A 13,629-nucleotide genomic window follows, 5' to 3' on the forward strand; every position below is an offset into this window, starting at 1 on the left:
TGGTAAACCCAATCCAGAGACATATGATTGATGATAGTTTTCCTGCAATATTTCACGAGCAGGGACAGATATGTGATCACCTTTGCGACTATACTTGTACATAAGGAAGTGTAGTATTAAATACCAGATACAGGTACAGGAGGTCTGTGAACTTCACCTATATGCCCTGACCTGGTGTTAAAAACAGTGTTTATCTTTTGCTTCATGATGATAAAATTCCTATCTTGCATGTTCCATCGATCTTGGCTCTTGATGCCATGCCTTGCTCTGACATTGTCCTGGTTGGTAATTAGCTGGATCTCCTGTGTTAATTGTAGGGCCCAATCGTGACCAGGCCTGTTATTAGGAGCTGCATGGTCCTTTGATGTCCTGCTCATGATCAGCACCCATAAAGCCCTACTCTCACACATGCTAATACCAAGTTCAAGCGAAGCTAATCTCAAGTCATGAAAGCCCTTAATGAGTTAGCATACTTTCAAAGTGAACTCTAACATCTGGTCTAGATCTGGCTATGCCCCCAGTATACACAACAGACAATAGTGTTGTGGGAATGTTTGGGTGTCAGGTTTTGCTTTAAGTTCAGTGAAACATGGCAATGTGCTATTACCCTTTCCTATTGGATGTCTATGATCCAATTGCTTAAGTTTACAATGACTTTTGCAACATATTTGGGGTTTAGATTAAATACTGTATGTCTGAACTTGTTAATAAGTTGCCTTGATACTTCTCAGTGCTCTTTCAATAAGTCAATAAAAACTACACACTCTTAGAAAAAAAGGTGTTTTCTAGAACCTAAAAGGTTTATTCAGTTGTCCCTCTAGGAGAACCCTTTTGGGTTCCAGGTAGCACCCTTTTCACAGAGGGTTCTACATGGAACCCAAAAGGGTTCTACCTGGGGAACCCTTTTTTCTTGAAGTGCATTATCACTATTACATCTGCATAACCCTCCTGTTCTTTCCCCCTCAACTTATGATTTATGGAGAGGGACATTTTATGCTTGAAAGCTTTGTGCGGTATTGCCCATATTACGGAACCACACCTTCAAAAGAGTCAGTCTACCTCCAAGCTTTCAAACAATGATTTTGGAGGCACAACAGAAATTGCTTTCACATGAGGAGAAGAAAGCCTTTTCACAGTCAGGTAGTGTAGTTAAACTGTAAAATACGAACCTGTGATTTATCTGCCATGGCAGGATATACTGTACTGTACCTAACCACAACCAAAGCTGAGGGGGGGAGGTCCTTTTAACTGCGGAAATCTGAGAAAGTGAAGGCTGGAAAAGTGGTTAATGTTTCCCGACTCATTCAGGAGAAAGGGGTAACAGTAATAACATAGAATCAGATTCTATGTTAAATTGACCTGATCATAACTGGGTCATTCCACCATTTGGGTGCCTTTAGAGCAGTGTAAATTGGTAAAAAAACAACATTCTGTCATAAAGAGCACCTGTTCAACTTCATAAAAAACATGTTTTCCCATCTCAAGAGGTTATTAAATACCAAAATTACTATATTAAGTGCCTAGTAGTTGCTAACCAGGGTTGACTGTAACAGGATTGAGGATTACATCTTAAATCAGCTTGTGACAGGGGCAATGGAAATGTGTTGTGGGCAACAGGGAGGGGCAGTTGAATGCAAGCTTCACCAACAACAAAAATAATTAAAACATTTCTAGCCTGTCTATGGCTAACAGAGTTGATGTGTTATGCCTGATCCGCTCAGTTTTCTACCAGAAAGTGCCCGTAAAAGAGTAGAACCAGTTCAGTGATTGTTTTCAACTTGAAATTATTAAAAAAAGGCTTCTTAGCAAAGACACATTTCTCAAGCAAGAATTTTGTGGGGAGGGGAAAACATGGAAAATCATGTGGTTTTGGAACACTTCAAATGTCATGATATTTCACAGGAAGTGAAATTATTCCTGGCGAAAGCCAAACACTGCATTCCACAGTAAGAACCTTATACCAACGGTCAAGCATGGTCAAATCATATCAAATTGTATTTGTCACATGCTCTGAACACAACAAGTGTAGACCTTACAGTGAAATGCTTACTTACAAGCCCTTAACCAACAATGCAGTTTTAAGAAAAATAAGTGTTCATGAAAAAATAAGTAAGTAAAAAATAAAAGTAACAAATAATTAAAGAGCAGCAGTAAAATAACAATAGTGAGGCTATTTACAGGGGCTACTGTACAAAGTCAATGTGCGGGAGCACCGGTTAGTCGAGGTAATATGTACATGTAGGTAGAGTTAAAGTGACTATGCATAGATAATAAACAGAGAGTAGCAGCAGCGTAAAAGGGGGGGGGGGGGGGTCAATGCAAATAGTCTGGAAAGCCATTTGAGTGGCTGTTCAGGAGTCTTATGGCTTGGGGGTAGAAGCTGTTAAGAAGTCTTTTGGACCTAGACTTGGAGCTCCGGTACCGATTGCCGTGCGGTAGCAGAGAGAACAGTCTATGACTAGGGTGGCTGGAGACAATTTTTAGGGCCTTCATCTGACACCGCCTGGTACAGAGTTCCTGGATGGCAGGAAGTTTGACCCCATTGATGTACTGGGCCATACGCACTACCCTCTGTAGTGTCTTGCGGTCGGAGGCCAAACAGTTGCCATACCAGGCAGTGATGCAACCCGTCAGGGTGCTCTCAATGGTGCAGCTGCAGAACTTTTTGAGGATCTGAGGGCCCATGCCAAATCTTTTCAGTCTCCTGAAGGGGAATAGGCTTTGTCGTGCCCTCTCCACGACTGTCATGGTGTGCTTGGACCATGATAGTTTGTTGGGGATGTGGAGACCAAGAACCTTAAAGTTTTCAACCTGCTCCACTACAGCTCCATTGATGAGAATGGGGGCGTGCTCTGTCCTCCTTTTCCCGTCAGTCCACAATCGTCTCTTTTGTCTTGATCACATTGAGGGAGAGGTTGTTGCCCTGGCACCACACGGCCAGATGTCTGACCTACTCCCTATAGGCTGTCTCGTCGTTGCCGGTGATCACGTCTACCACTGTTGTGTCAACTGCAAACTTGATGATGGTGTTGGAGTCATGTCTGGCCATGCAGTCATGAGTGAACAGGGAGTACAGGAGGGGACTGAGCACGCACCCCTGAGGGGCCCCCGTGTTGAGGATCAGCGTGTCGGATGTGTTGTTACCTACCCTTACTACCTGGGGGTGGCCCGTCAGGAAGTCCAGGATCCAGTTGCAGAGGGAGGTGTTTAGTCCCAAGGTCCTTAGCTTAGTGATGAGCTTTGAGGGCACTATGGTGTTGAACGCTGAGCTGTGCTTCCCTTTGTAATTTGTGCTTCCCTTTGTAGTCTTTAATAGTTTGCAAGCCCCGAATTATCTGACGAGCGTCTGAGCCAGTGCAGTACGATTCAATCTTAGGCCTGTATTGACGCTTTGCCTACTTTATGGTTCGTTGGAGGCAGTGGTGGACAAAGTACCCAATTGTCATTCTTCAGTAAAAGTATAGATACCTTAATGGAAAGTTACTCAAGTAAAAGTAAAAGTCACCCAGTAAAATATTACTTGAGGAAAAGTCTAAAAGTATTTGGTTCTAAATATACAAAAGTATCAAAAGTAAATGTAATTGCTAAAATATACTTAAGTATCAAAAGTAAAAGTATAAATCATTTCAAATTCCTTCTATTAAGTAAAGTAGGAGGCACCATTTTCTTGTTTTTAAAATGTATGGATAGCCAGGGCCACACTTCAACAAAATGTACAAAATATACATTTGTGTTTAGTGAGTTTGACAGATCAGAGGCAAAAGGGATGACCATGTGTTGGGATGACCAAAAGGGATGACCATGACATCATTGATATATACAGAGAAAATATTTGGCCCGAGAATTGAACCCTGTGGCACCCCCTTAGAGACTGCCAAAGGTCCAGACAACAGGCCCTCCGAATTTGACACACTGAACTATCTGAGAGGTAGTTGGTGAACCAGACGAGGCAGTCATTTCAGAATCCAAGGCCATTGAGTCTGCCGATAAGAATACAGTGATTGACAGAGTCGAAAGCCTTGGCCAGGTTGATGAAGACGGCTGCACAGTACTGTCTTTTATCGATGGCGGTTGTGATATTGTTTAGGACCTTGAGTGTGGCTGAGGTGCACCCATGACCAGCTCGGAAACCAGATTGCATAGTGGAGAAGGTACGATGGGATTCGAAATGGTCGGTGATCTGTTTGTTAACTTGGCTTTCGAAGATTTTAGAAAGGCAGGGCAGGATGGGCTTAGGCAAGTTGGTGCAGGGGGTGCTGAGATGTTGGACGGGGTAGGGGTAGCCAGGTGCAAAGCATGGCCAGCTGTAGGAAAATGCTTACTGACATTTTTGATTATCGTAGATCTTTCGGTGGTGATAGTCTTTCCTAGCCTCAGTGCAGTGGGTAGATGGGAGGGGGTGCTCTTATTCTCCATGGACTTTACAGTGTCCCAAAACTCTTTGGAATTAGTGCTACAGGAAGCAAATTTCTGTTTGAAAACCTAGCCTTAGCTAGCTGACCTCCTAGCTAGGGGCAATTCTTTTTTTTTTAGCTTTCTAGACATTTTCATGTAGTCTTGATTGTGTTAGCTAGCTAGCCTCCTAGCTGACTTAGTATATTGTTTCCTGACTTCCCTGAAAAGTTGCATATCGTGGGGGCTATTCAATGCTAATGCAGAATGCCACAGGATGTTTTGTGCTGGTCAAGGACAGTAAAACCTGGGGTGAACCAAGGTTTATTTCTGTTCTTAGTTCTACATTTTTCTAACGGGGCATGCTTATTTAAGATGGTGAGGAAAACACTTTTGAAGAGCAACCAGGCATCCTCTACGGACGGGATGAGGTCAAGATCCTTCCAGGATACCCGGGCTAGGTTGATTAGAAAGGCCTGCTCACTGAAGTGTTTTAGGGAGCGTTTGACATTGATGAGGGGTGGTCGTTTGACCGTGGACCCATTACGCACACAGGCAATGAGACAGTGATGCCTCCCTGCGGACCTGGCATCCTTTCACTCCCTCCTCTCTACATTTTCCTCTTCTGTCTCTGCTGCTAAAGCCACTTTCTACCACTCTAAATTCCAAGCATCTGCCTCTAACCCTAGGAAGCTCTTTGCCACCTTCTCCTCCCTCCTGAATCCCCCCCCCCTCCTCCCTCTCTGCGGATGACTTCATCAACCATTTTGAAAAGAAGGTCGACGACATCCGATCCTCGTTTGCTAAGTCAAACGACACCGCTGGTTCTGCTCACACTGCCCTACCCTGTGCTTTGACCTCTTTCTCCCCTCTCTCTCCAGATGAAATCTCGCGTCTTGTGACGGCCGGCCGCCCAACAACCTGCCCGCTTGACCCTATCCCCTCCTCTCTTCTCCAGACCATTTCCGGAGACCTTCTCCCTTACCTCACCTCGTTCATCAACTCATCCTTGACCGCTGGCTACGTCCCTTCCGTCTTCAAGAGAGCGAGAGTTGCACCCCTTCTGAAAAAACCTACACTCGATCCCTCCGATGTCAACAACTACAGACCAGTATCCCTTCTTTCTTTTCTCTCCAAAACTCTTGAACGTGCCGTCCTTGGCCAGCTCTCCTGCTATCTCTCTCAGAATGACCTTCTTGATCCAAATCAGTCAGGTTTCAAGACTAGTCATTCAACTGAGACTGCTCTTCTCTGTGTCACGGAGGCACTCCGCACTGCTAAAGCTAACTCTCTCTCCTCTGCTCTCATCCTTCTAGACCTATCGGCTGCCTTTGATACTGTGAACCATCAGATCCTCCTCTCCACCCTCTCCGAGTTGGGCATCTCCGGCCCACGCTTGGATTGCGTCCTACCTGACAGGTCGCTCCTACCAGGTGGCGTGGCGAGAATCTGTCTCCGCACCACGTGCTCTCACCACTGGTGTCCCCCAGGGCTCTGTTCTAGGCCCTCACCTATTCTCGCTATACACCAAGTCACTTGGCTCTGTCATATCCTCACATGGTCTCTCCTATCATTGCTATGCAGACGACACACAATTAATCTTCTCCTTTCCCCCTTCTGATAACCAGGTGGCGAATCACATCTCTGCATGTCTGGCAGACATATCAGTGTGGATGATGGATCACCACCTCAAGCTGAACCTTGGCAAGACGGAGCTGCTCTTCCTCCCGGGGAAGGACTGCCCGTTCCATGATCTCGCCATCACGGTTGACAACTCCATTGTGTCCCCATCCCAGAGTGCTAAGAACCTTGGCGTGATCCTGGACAACACCCTGTCGTTCTCAACTAACATCAAGGCGGTGACCCGTTCCTGTCGGTTCATGCTCTACAACATTCGCAGAGTACGACCCTGCCTCACGCAGCAAGCGGCGCAGGTCCTAATCCAGGCACTTGTCATCTCCCGTCTGGACTACTGCAACTCGCTGTTGGCTGGGCTCCCTGCCTGTGCCATTAAACCCCTACAACTCATCCAGAACGCCGCAGCCCGTCTGGTGTTCAACCTTCCCGAGTTCTCTCACGTCACCCCGCTCCTCCGCTCTCTCCACTGGCTTCCAGTTGAAGCTCGCATCCGCTACAAGACCATGGCGCTTGCCTACGGAGCTGTGAGGGGAACGGCACCTCCGTACCTTCAGGCTCTGATCAGGCCCTACACCCAAACAAGGGCACTGCGTTCATCCACCTCTGGCCTGCTTGCCTCCCTACCTCTGAGGAAGTACAGTTCCCGCTCAGCCCATTCAAAACTGTTCGCTGCTCTGGCACCCCAATGGTGGAACAAACTCCCTCACGACGCCAGGTCAGCGGAGTCAATCACGACCTTCCGGAGACACCTGAAACCCCACCTCTTTAAGGAATACCTAGGATAGGATAAAGTAATCCTTCTAACCACCCCCCCCCCTTAAAAGATTTAGATGCACTATTGTAAAGTGGTTGTTCCACTGGATATCATAAGGTGAATGCACCAATTTGTAAGTCGTTCTGGATAAGAGTGTCTGCTAAATGACTTAAATGTAAATGTAATGTAAATGAATACAGTTGAGGTAAACCTAGGCATTGAGTGACAATGAGAGAGGTTTTGTCTCTAGAGGCACCATTTAAGCCAGGTGAGGTCACCGCATGTGTGGGGGGTAGAACAAAAGGGCTAGCTAAGGCATATTGAGCAGGGCTGGAGGCTCTACAGTGAAATAAGACAATAATCACTAACCAAAACAACAATAGACAAGGCATATTGACATTAGGGAGAGGCATGTGTAGACGAGTGATCATAGGGTCCAGTGAGTAGCTAGGTGAACTGGAGACAAGGCAATTCAGACAGCTAGCAGGCTGGGGCTAGCAGGCTAGCAGATGGGCCTCAGGGGGACGCCGTAATGGAAGAGCCTGTTAAAACCCCCTCGGACGGTTACGTCGGCAGACCGGTCGTGATGGATCGGCGGGGCTCCATGTCGGCAGCAAAGGGTCCAGGCCAATTGGCAAAAGAGGTATTTAAACCCAGGAATTGTCTGATGGATCTCTTCTGCTAGCTGGTAGATGGGCCTAGCTCCAGGCTAACTGGTACTTGCTTCGGGTCAGAGACATTAGCCAGGAGTAGCCACTCGGATAGCAGCTAGTTAGCTGCGGTGGTCCGTTGTAAAGGTTCAGAGCTTGCGGTAGAAATCCGGAGACGTGGAAGAGAAAAAGCAGTCCGATATGCTCTGGGTTGACATCATACTGTGCAGACTGGCAGGAATTTACCGGGCTGAGGCTGGCTGATGTCCGAGTTAACGGTGATGACCGCTAGCAGTGTCTAACTGACTACTAGCTAATAGCTAGTTAGCTGGCTCGCTTCTGATGGGGGTTCTGGTTCTAAAGTATAAAAAACAGCAGATCCGTACCACATTGCGGGAGGTTGCAAGAGAGTATGTTCAGTCTGTAGATGGAAATTGAGATTAAAAATATTAAAAATATATATGAAATATATACGAAGAAAACGATATCTACACGGGACAAGACAAAACAGACGTCCGACTGCTACGCCATCTTAATGTCCCATTGGTAGGATATACAGTACGTGCTCGTAGTTTGTCTATTTTATCATCCACTGATTGTACGTTTGTTAATAGGGCCGATGGTAAAGGCAGATTACCCACTCGCTGTCGGATCCTTACAAGGCACCCAGACCTACGTCCCCGATATCTCCGTCTCTTTCTCCTGAGAATGACGGGGATGAGGGCCTTGTCGGGTGTTGAGTAAATCCTTTGCGTCCGACTTGTTAAAGGAAAGAATCTTCTTCCAGTACGGGGTGAGTAATCGCTGTCCTGATATCTAGAAGCTCTATTCAGTCATAAGAGACGGTGGCAGAAATATTATGTACAAAATAAGTTACAAAGGAAGCGAAAAAACACACTATAGCAGAATTGGTTAGGGGACCGTAAAACGGCAGCCATCTTCTCCGGCGCCATTATCTCCGCCATTATCTGGTGGTAGTGGGATGGTTTGGTAATGCCTTGCTGCCTCAGGACGTGGACGATTTGCCTTAATAGAAGGAACCATGAATTCTGCTCTGCATCCGAGAATTCTACAGGAGAATGTCTGGCCATCCGTCTGTCAGCTGAAGCTGAAGCACAGCTGGGTCATGCAGCAAGACAGTGATCCAAAACACACAATCAAGACTACATGAAAATGTCTAGAAAGCTAAAAAAAAATAGTTTTGGAATGGCCTAGTCAAAGGCTAGACCTAATTCCAATTGTGATGTTGTGGCAGGACTTGAAACGACTAGTTCATGCTTGAAAACCCACAAATGTCGTTGAGTTAAAACAGTTCTGCATGGAAGAGTGGGCCAAAATTCCTCCACAGCTACGTGAGACTGATCAACAACTACAGGACTCGTTTGGAAGGAGTCATTGCAGCTAAATGTGGCACAACCAGTTATTGAGTGTAAGGGGGCAATTACTTTTTCACACGGGGCATTGGGTGTTGCATAACTTTGTTTATGAAATAAGTATGTAATTGTGGTGTTATTTGCTCACTCGGGTTCCCTTTATCTAATATTAGATTTTGGTTGAAGATCTGATAGCATTCAATATCAAAAATATGCACAAGTAGAAATCCTTTTTCACAGGACTGTGTAAAACACAGGAAAATCACATGCCTTTAAAGAGTCGCTCGGGTCTCCTTTTCACTTCATTTAACACCTGATTTACTTCACAAACGGCACATCTCAATAGGTGGTCCAGGTGAGTCATGACATCGCACAATTTGGGGGTGGGCCTTTCCTCTATTGCTCCTCTATTGTTCCTCAAGCAAGGGGGAGGCTGATGACATCACAGGTTCCCATCAGACCAACTGATTGAAGTTTTCAGTTGTGTCTAAAAACACTATTTTACCCAAAACATGTGTGACGAAGTACACACACTTTAGTGTGTGTACGTCTTTTAAAAGGAAACTCTCAGTGAATACACACTTTATTCTGTGACATAGGCAAACAGTAACATGAATCAACATGACACAGTTCTTCATGTAGCCCGTAACCTTGACTTGACTTGAGCATGAATCTCAGTCTGAGTTAAAAGCAAATGAGGTTTATTCTGTCTCAGAGATATTCTGCAAAAGCAATCCTGGGGCAGTCTACACTGCTAAATGGAGAGACATTGCTTAGAAGTCTGCAAATGGAAAACGAGATGAGACCAGATCTTTACTAGGAATAATAATCGAATCAGACCTCTCAGTATGACTGCCTGTCCTCTGACTGTGGAGTCTTGAACATGTATGTAACCTAAGAAGACATGGTTGTAATACAGTAAGTAAAGAAACTGAAGTCAAATATAGCCCAAGAAAAAATATTTCCCTCAAGTAGACCTATGGCAGACAGACAATACAGTGCATTTGGAAAGTATTCAGACCCCTTCCCTTTTTTTCACATGTTGTTAAGTTACAGACTTATTCTAAAATTGATTAAATGAAATGTTGTCCCTATCAAACGACACACAATATCCCACAATGACGAAGCAAAAATAGGTTTTTAGAAATATTTGCAAATTTATGAACAATAAAAAACAGAAACAACTTATTTACATAAGTATTCAGACCATTTGCTATGAAACTTGAAATTGAGCTCAGGTGCATCCTGTTTCCATTTATTGTCCTTGAGATGTTTCTACACCTTGATTGGAGTCCACCTGTGGTAAATTCAATTGATTGGACATGATTTGGAAAGGCACACACCTGTCTATATAAGGTCACACAGTTGACAGTGCATGTCAGAGCAAAAACCAACCATGAGGTCAAAAGGAATTGTCCATAGAGCTCTGAGACAGGATTGTGTCGAGGCACAGGTCTGGAGAAGGTTACCAAAACGTTTATGCAGTGTTGAATGTCCCCAAGAACAAAGTGGCCTCCATCATTCTTAAATGGAAGACCTTTGGAACCACAAAGTCTCTTTCTAGAGCTGGCTTCCTGGCCAAACTGAACAATCAGGGGAGAATGGTCCTGGTCAGGGTGGTGACCAAGAACCCGATGGTCACTCTGAGAGAGCTCCAGAGTTCCTCTGTGGAGATGGGGAAACCTTCCAGAAGGACAACCATCTTTGCAGCACTCCACCAATCAGGCGTTATGGTAGAGTGGCCAGACGGAAGCCACTCCTCAGTAAAAGACACATGACAGCCCGCTTGGAGTTTGCCAAAAGGCACCTAAAGGATTCTCAGTCAAACCAAGATTGAAGTTTTTGGCCTTAATGTCAAGTGTCATGTCTAGAGGAAACCTGGCACCATCCCTACAGTGAAGCATGGTGGTGGCAGCATCAGCAGCATGTGGGGATGTTTTTCAGTGGCAGGGATTGGGAGACTAATCAGGATCGAGGGAAAAATGAACGGAGCAAAGTACAGAGAGATCCTTGTTGAAAACCTGCTCAAGAGCACTCAGGACCTCAGACTGGGGTGAAGGTTCACCTTTCAACAGGACAACAACCCTAAGCACACAGCCAAGGCAATGCAGGAGTGGCTTCGGGACAATTCTTTGAATGTCCTTGAGTTGCCCAGCCAGAGCCCGGACTTGAACCTGATCAAACATCTTTGGAGAGATCTGAAAACAGTTGTGTAGTGCCACTCCCCATCCAACTTGACAGAGCTTGAGAGGCTCTGCAGAGAAGAATGGGAGAAACTCCCTAAATACAGGTGTGCCAACTTATAGCGTCATACCCAAGAAGACTTGAGACTGTAATCGCTGCCAAAGGTGCTTCAACAAAGTACTGAGTAAAGGTTCTGAATCCTTATGGAAATGTGATATTTCAGTTAATTTTATTTTTTTTCAAAATTAAAAAATATATTTTTGCTTTGTCATTCAAATCAAATCAATTCAAATACAACAGGTGTAGACCTTACAGTGAAATGCTTACCTACAAGCCCTTAACCAACAATGCAGTTTTAAAACTTCTAATGGCTGAGATCCCGTTAACAGGATCGATATGACAACAGCCAGTGAAAGTGCAGGGCGCCAAATTCAAACAGAAATCTCTTGATTAAAATTCTTATACCATTTTAAAGGTAATCTTGTTGTTAATCCCACCACAGTGTCCCATTTCAAAAAGGCTTTACAGCTAAAGCACCACAAACGATTATGTTAGGTCACCGCCAAGTCACAGAAAAACACAGCCAAAGACAGGAGTCACAAAAAGCAGAAATAGAGATAAAATGAATCACTAACCTTTGACTATCTTCATCAGATGACACTCATAGGACTTCCTGTTACACAATACATGTATGTTTTGTTCGGTAAAGTTCATATTTATATAAAAGAATCTCAGTATACATTGCTGCATTTTCAGTAGTTCCAAAAACATCCGGTGATTTTGCAGAGAGCCACATCAATTTCCAGAAATACTCATAATAAACGTTGATCAAAGATAAAAGATTTATATATTTAGATACACTTCTCCTTAATGCAACCGCTGTGTCAGATTTCAAAAAAGCTTTACAGAAAAAGCAAACCATGCAATAATCTGAGTACTGCACTCAGAGCCCAAACCAGCCAAAAAGATATCCGCCATATTGTGCAGTCAACAGAAGTCAGAAATAACATGATAAATATTCACTTACCTTTGATGATCTTCATCAGAATGCACTCCCAGGAATCCCAGTTCCACAATAAATGTTTTGTTCGATAATGTCCATAATTTATGTCCAAATAGCTACTTTTGTTAGCGCGTTTTGTAAACAAATCCAAAGTCACGAAGCGCGTTCTGTAGGAGCAGACAAAATGTCAAAAAGTACCGTAACAGTCAGTAGAAACATGTCAAATGATGTATAGAATCAATTCTTAGGATGTTTTTAACATAAATCTTCAATAATGTTCCAACCGGAGAATTCCTTTGTCTGTAGAAAAGCAATACAATGCGAGCTACCTCTCACGTGAACGAGCGTCACGAGCCTGTGGCACTCTGCCAGACCACTGACTCAAAGAGCCCTTATGAGCCCCTCCTTTACAGTAGAAGTCTCAAACAAGATTCTAAAGACTGTTGACATCTAGTGGGAGCCTTAGGAAGTGCAACATGACCAATATCCCACTGTATCTTCAATAGGGAATGAGTTGAAAAACGACCAACCTCAGATTTCCCACTTCCTGGTTGGATTTTTTTCTCAGGTTTTTGCCTGCCATATGAGTTCTGTTAAACTCACAGACAGCATTCAAACAGTTTTAGAAACTTCAGAGTGTTTCATATCCAAATATACTAATAATATGCATATATTAGCAACTGGGACTGAGTAGCAGGCCGTTTACTCTGGGCACCTTATTCATCCAAGCTACTCAATACTGCCCCCAGCCATAAGAAGTTTTAAGAAAATACCTTAAAAAAGTAAGAGATAAGAATGACAAATAATTAAATATCAGCAGTAAATAACAATAGCGAGGCTATATACAGGGGGTACTGGTACAGAGTCAATGTGCGGGGGCACCAGTGTCGAGGTTATTGAGGTAATATGTACATGTAGGTAGCGTTGTTAAAGTGACTATGCATAGATAATAACAGAGTAGCAGCAACATATAAGTGCAAATAGTCTGGGTAGCCATTTGATTAGATGTTCAGGAGTCTTATGGCTTGTGGGTAGAAGCTGTTTAGAAGCCACTTGGACCTAGACTTGGCGTTCTGGTAGTGCTTGCCGTGTGGGAGCAGAAAGAACAGTCTATGACTAGGGTGGCTGGAGTCTTTGACAATTTTTAGGGCCTTCCTCTGACACTGCCTGGTATAGAGGTCCTGGATCTGAGGACCCATGCCACATATTTTCAGTCTCCTGAGTGGGAATAGGTTTTGTTGTGCCCTCTTCACAACTGTCTTGTTGTGCTTGGACCATAGTTTGTTGGTGATATGGATGCTCTCAACCTGCTCCTCTACAGCCCCGTAGATGAGAATTGGGGCGTGCTCGGTCCTCCTTTTCCTGTAGTCCACTATCATCTCCTTTGTCTTCATTATGGGGTATTGTGTGTAGATTGATGATGGAAAAAAACGATTTAATCAATTTTAGAATAAGGCAGTAACGTAAACGTGTGGAAAAAGCCAAGGTGACTGAATACTTTCCGAATGCTCTGTACATGTGAAGATTGGAAGTTTCTTTGTTGGGAGTAGAAATTTTAGCAAGCGTCTTTTGTTTTTACATTTTCCTATGACACGTCCTCTTATTCCTGTCATCGCTGAGATGGGATGAAAGTGA

Source organism: Salvelinus fontinalis, chromosome 19 (assembly GCF_029448725.1).
Source record: "Salvelinus fontinalis isolate EN_2023a chromosome 19, ASM2944872v1, whole genome shotgun sequence".
NCBI lineage: Eukaryota > Metazoa > Chordata > Actinopteri > Salmoniformes > Salmonidae > Salvelinus > Salvelinus fontinalis.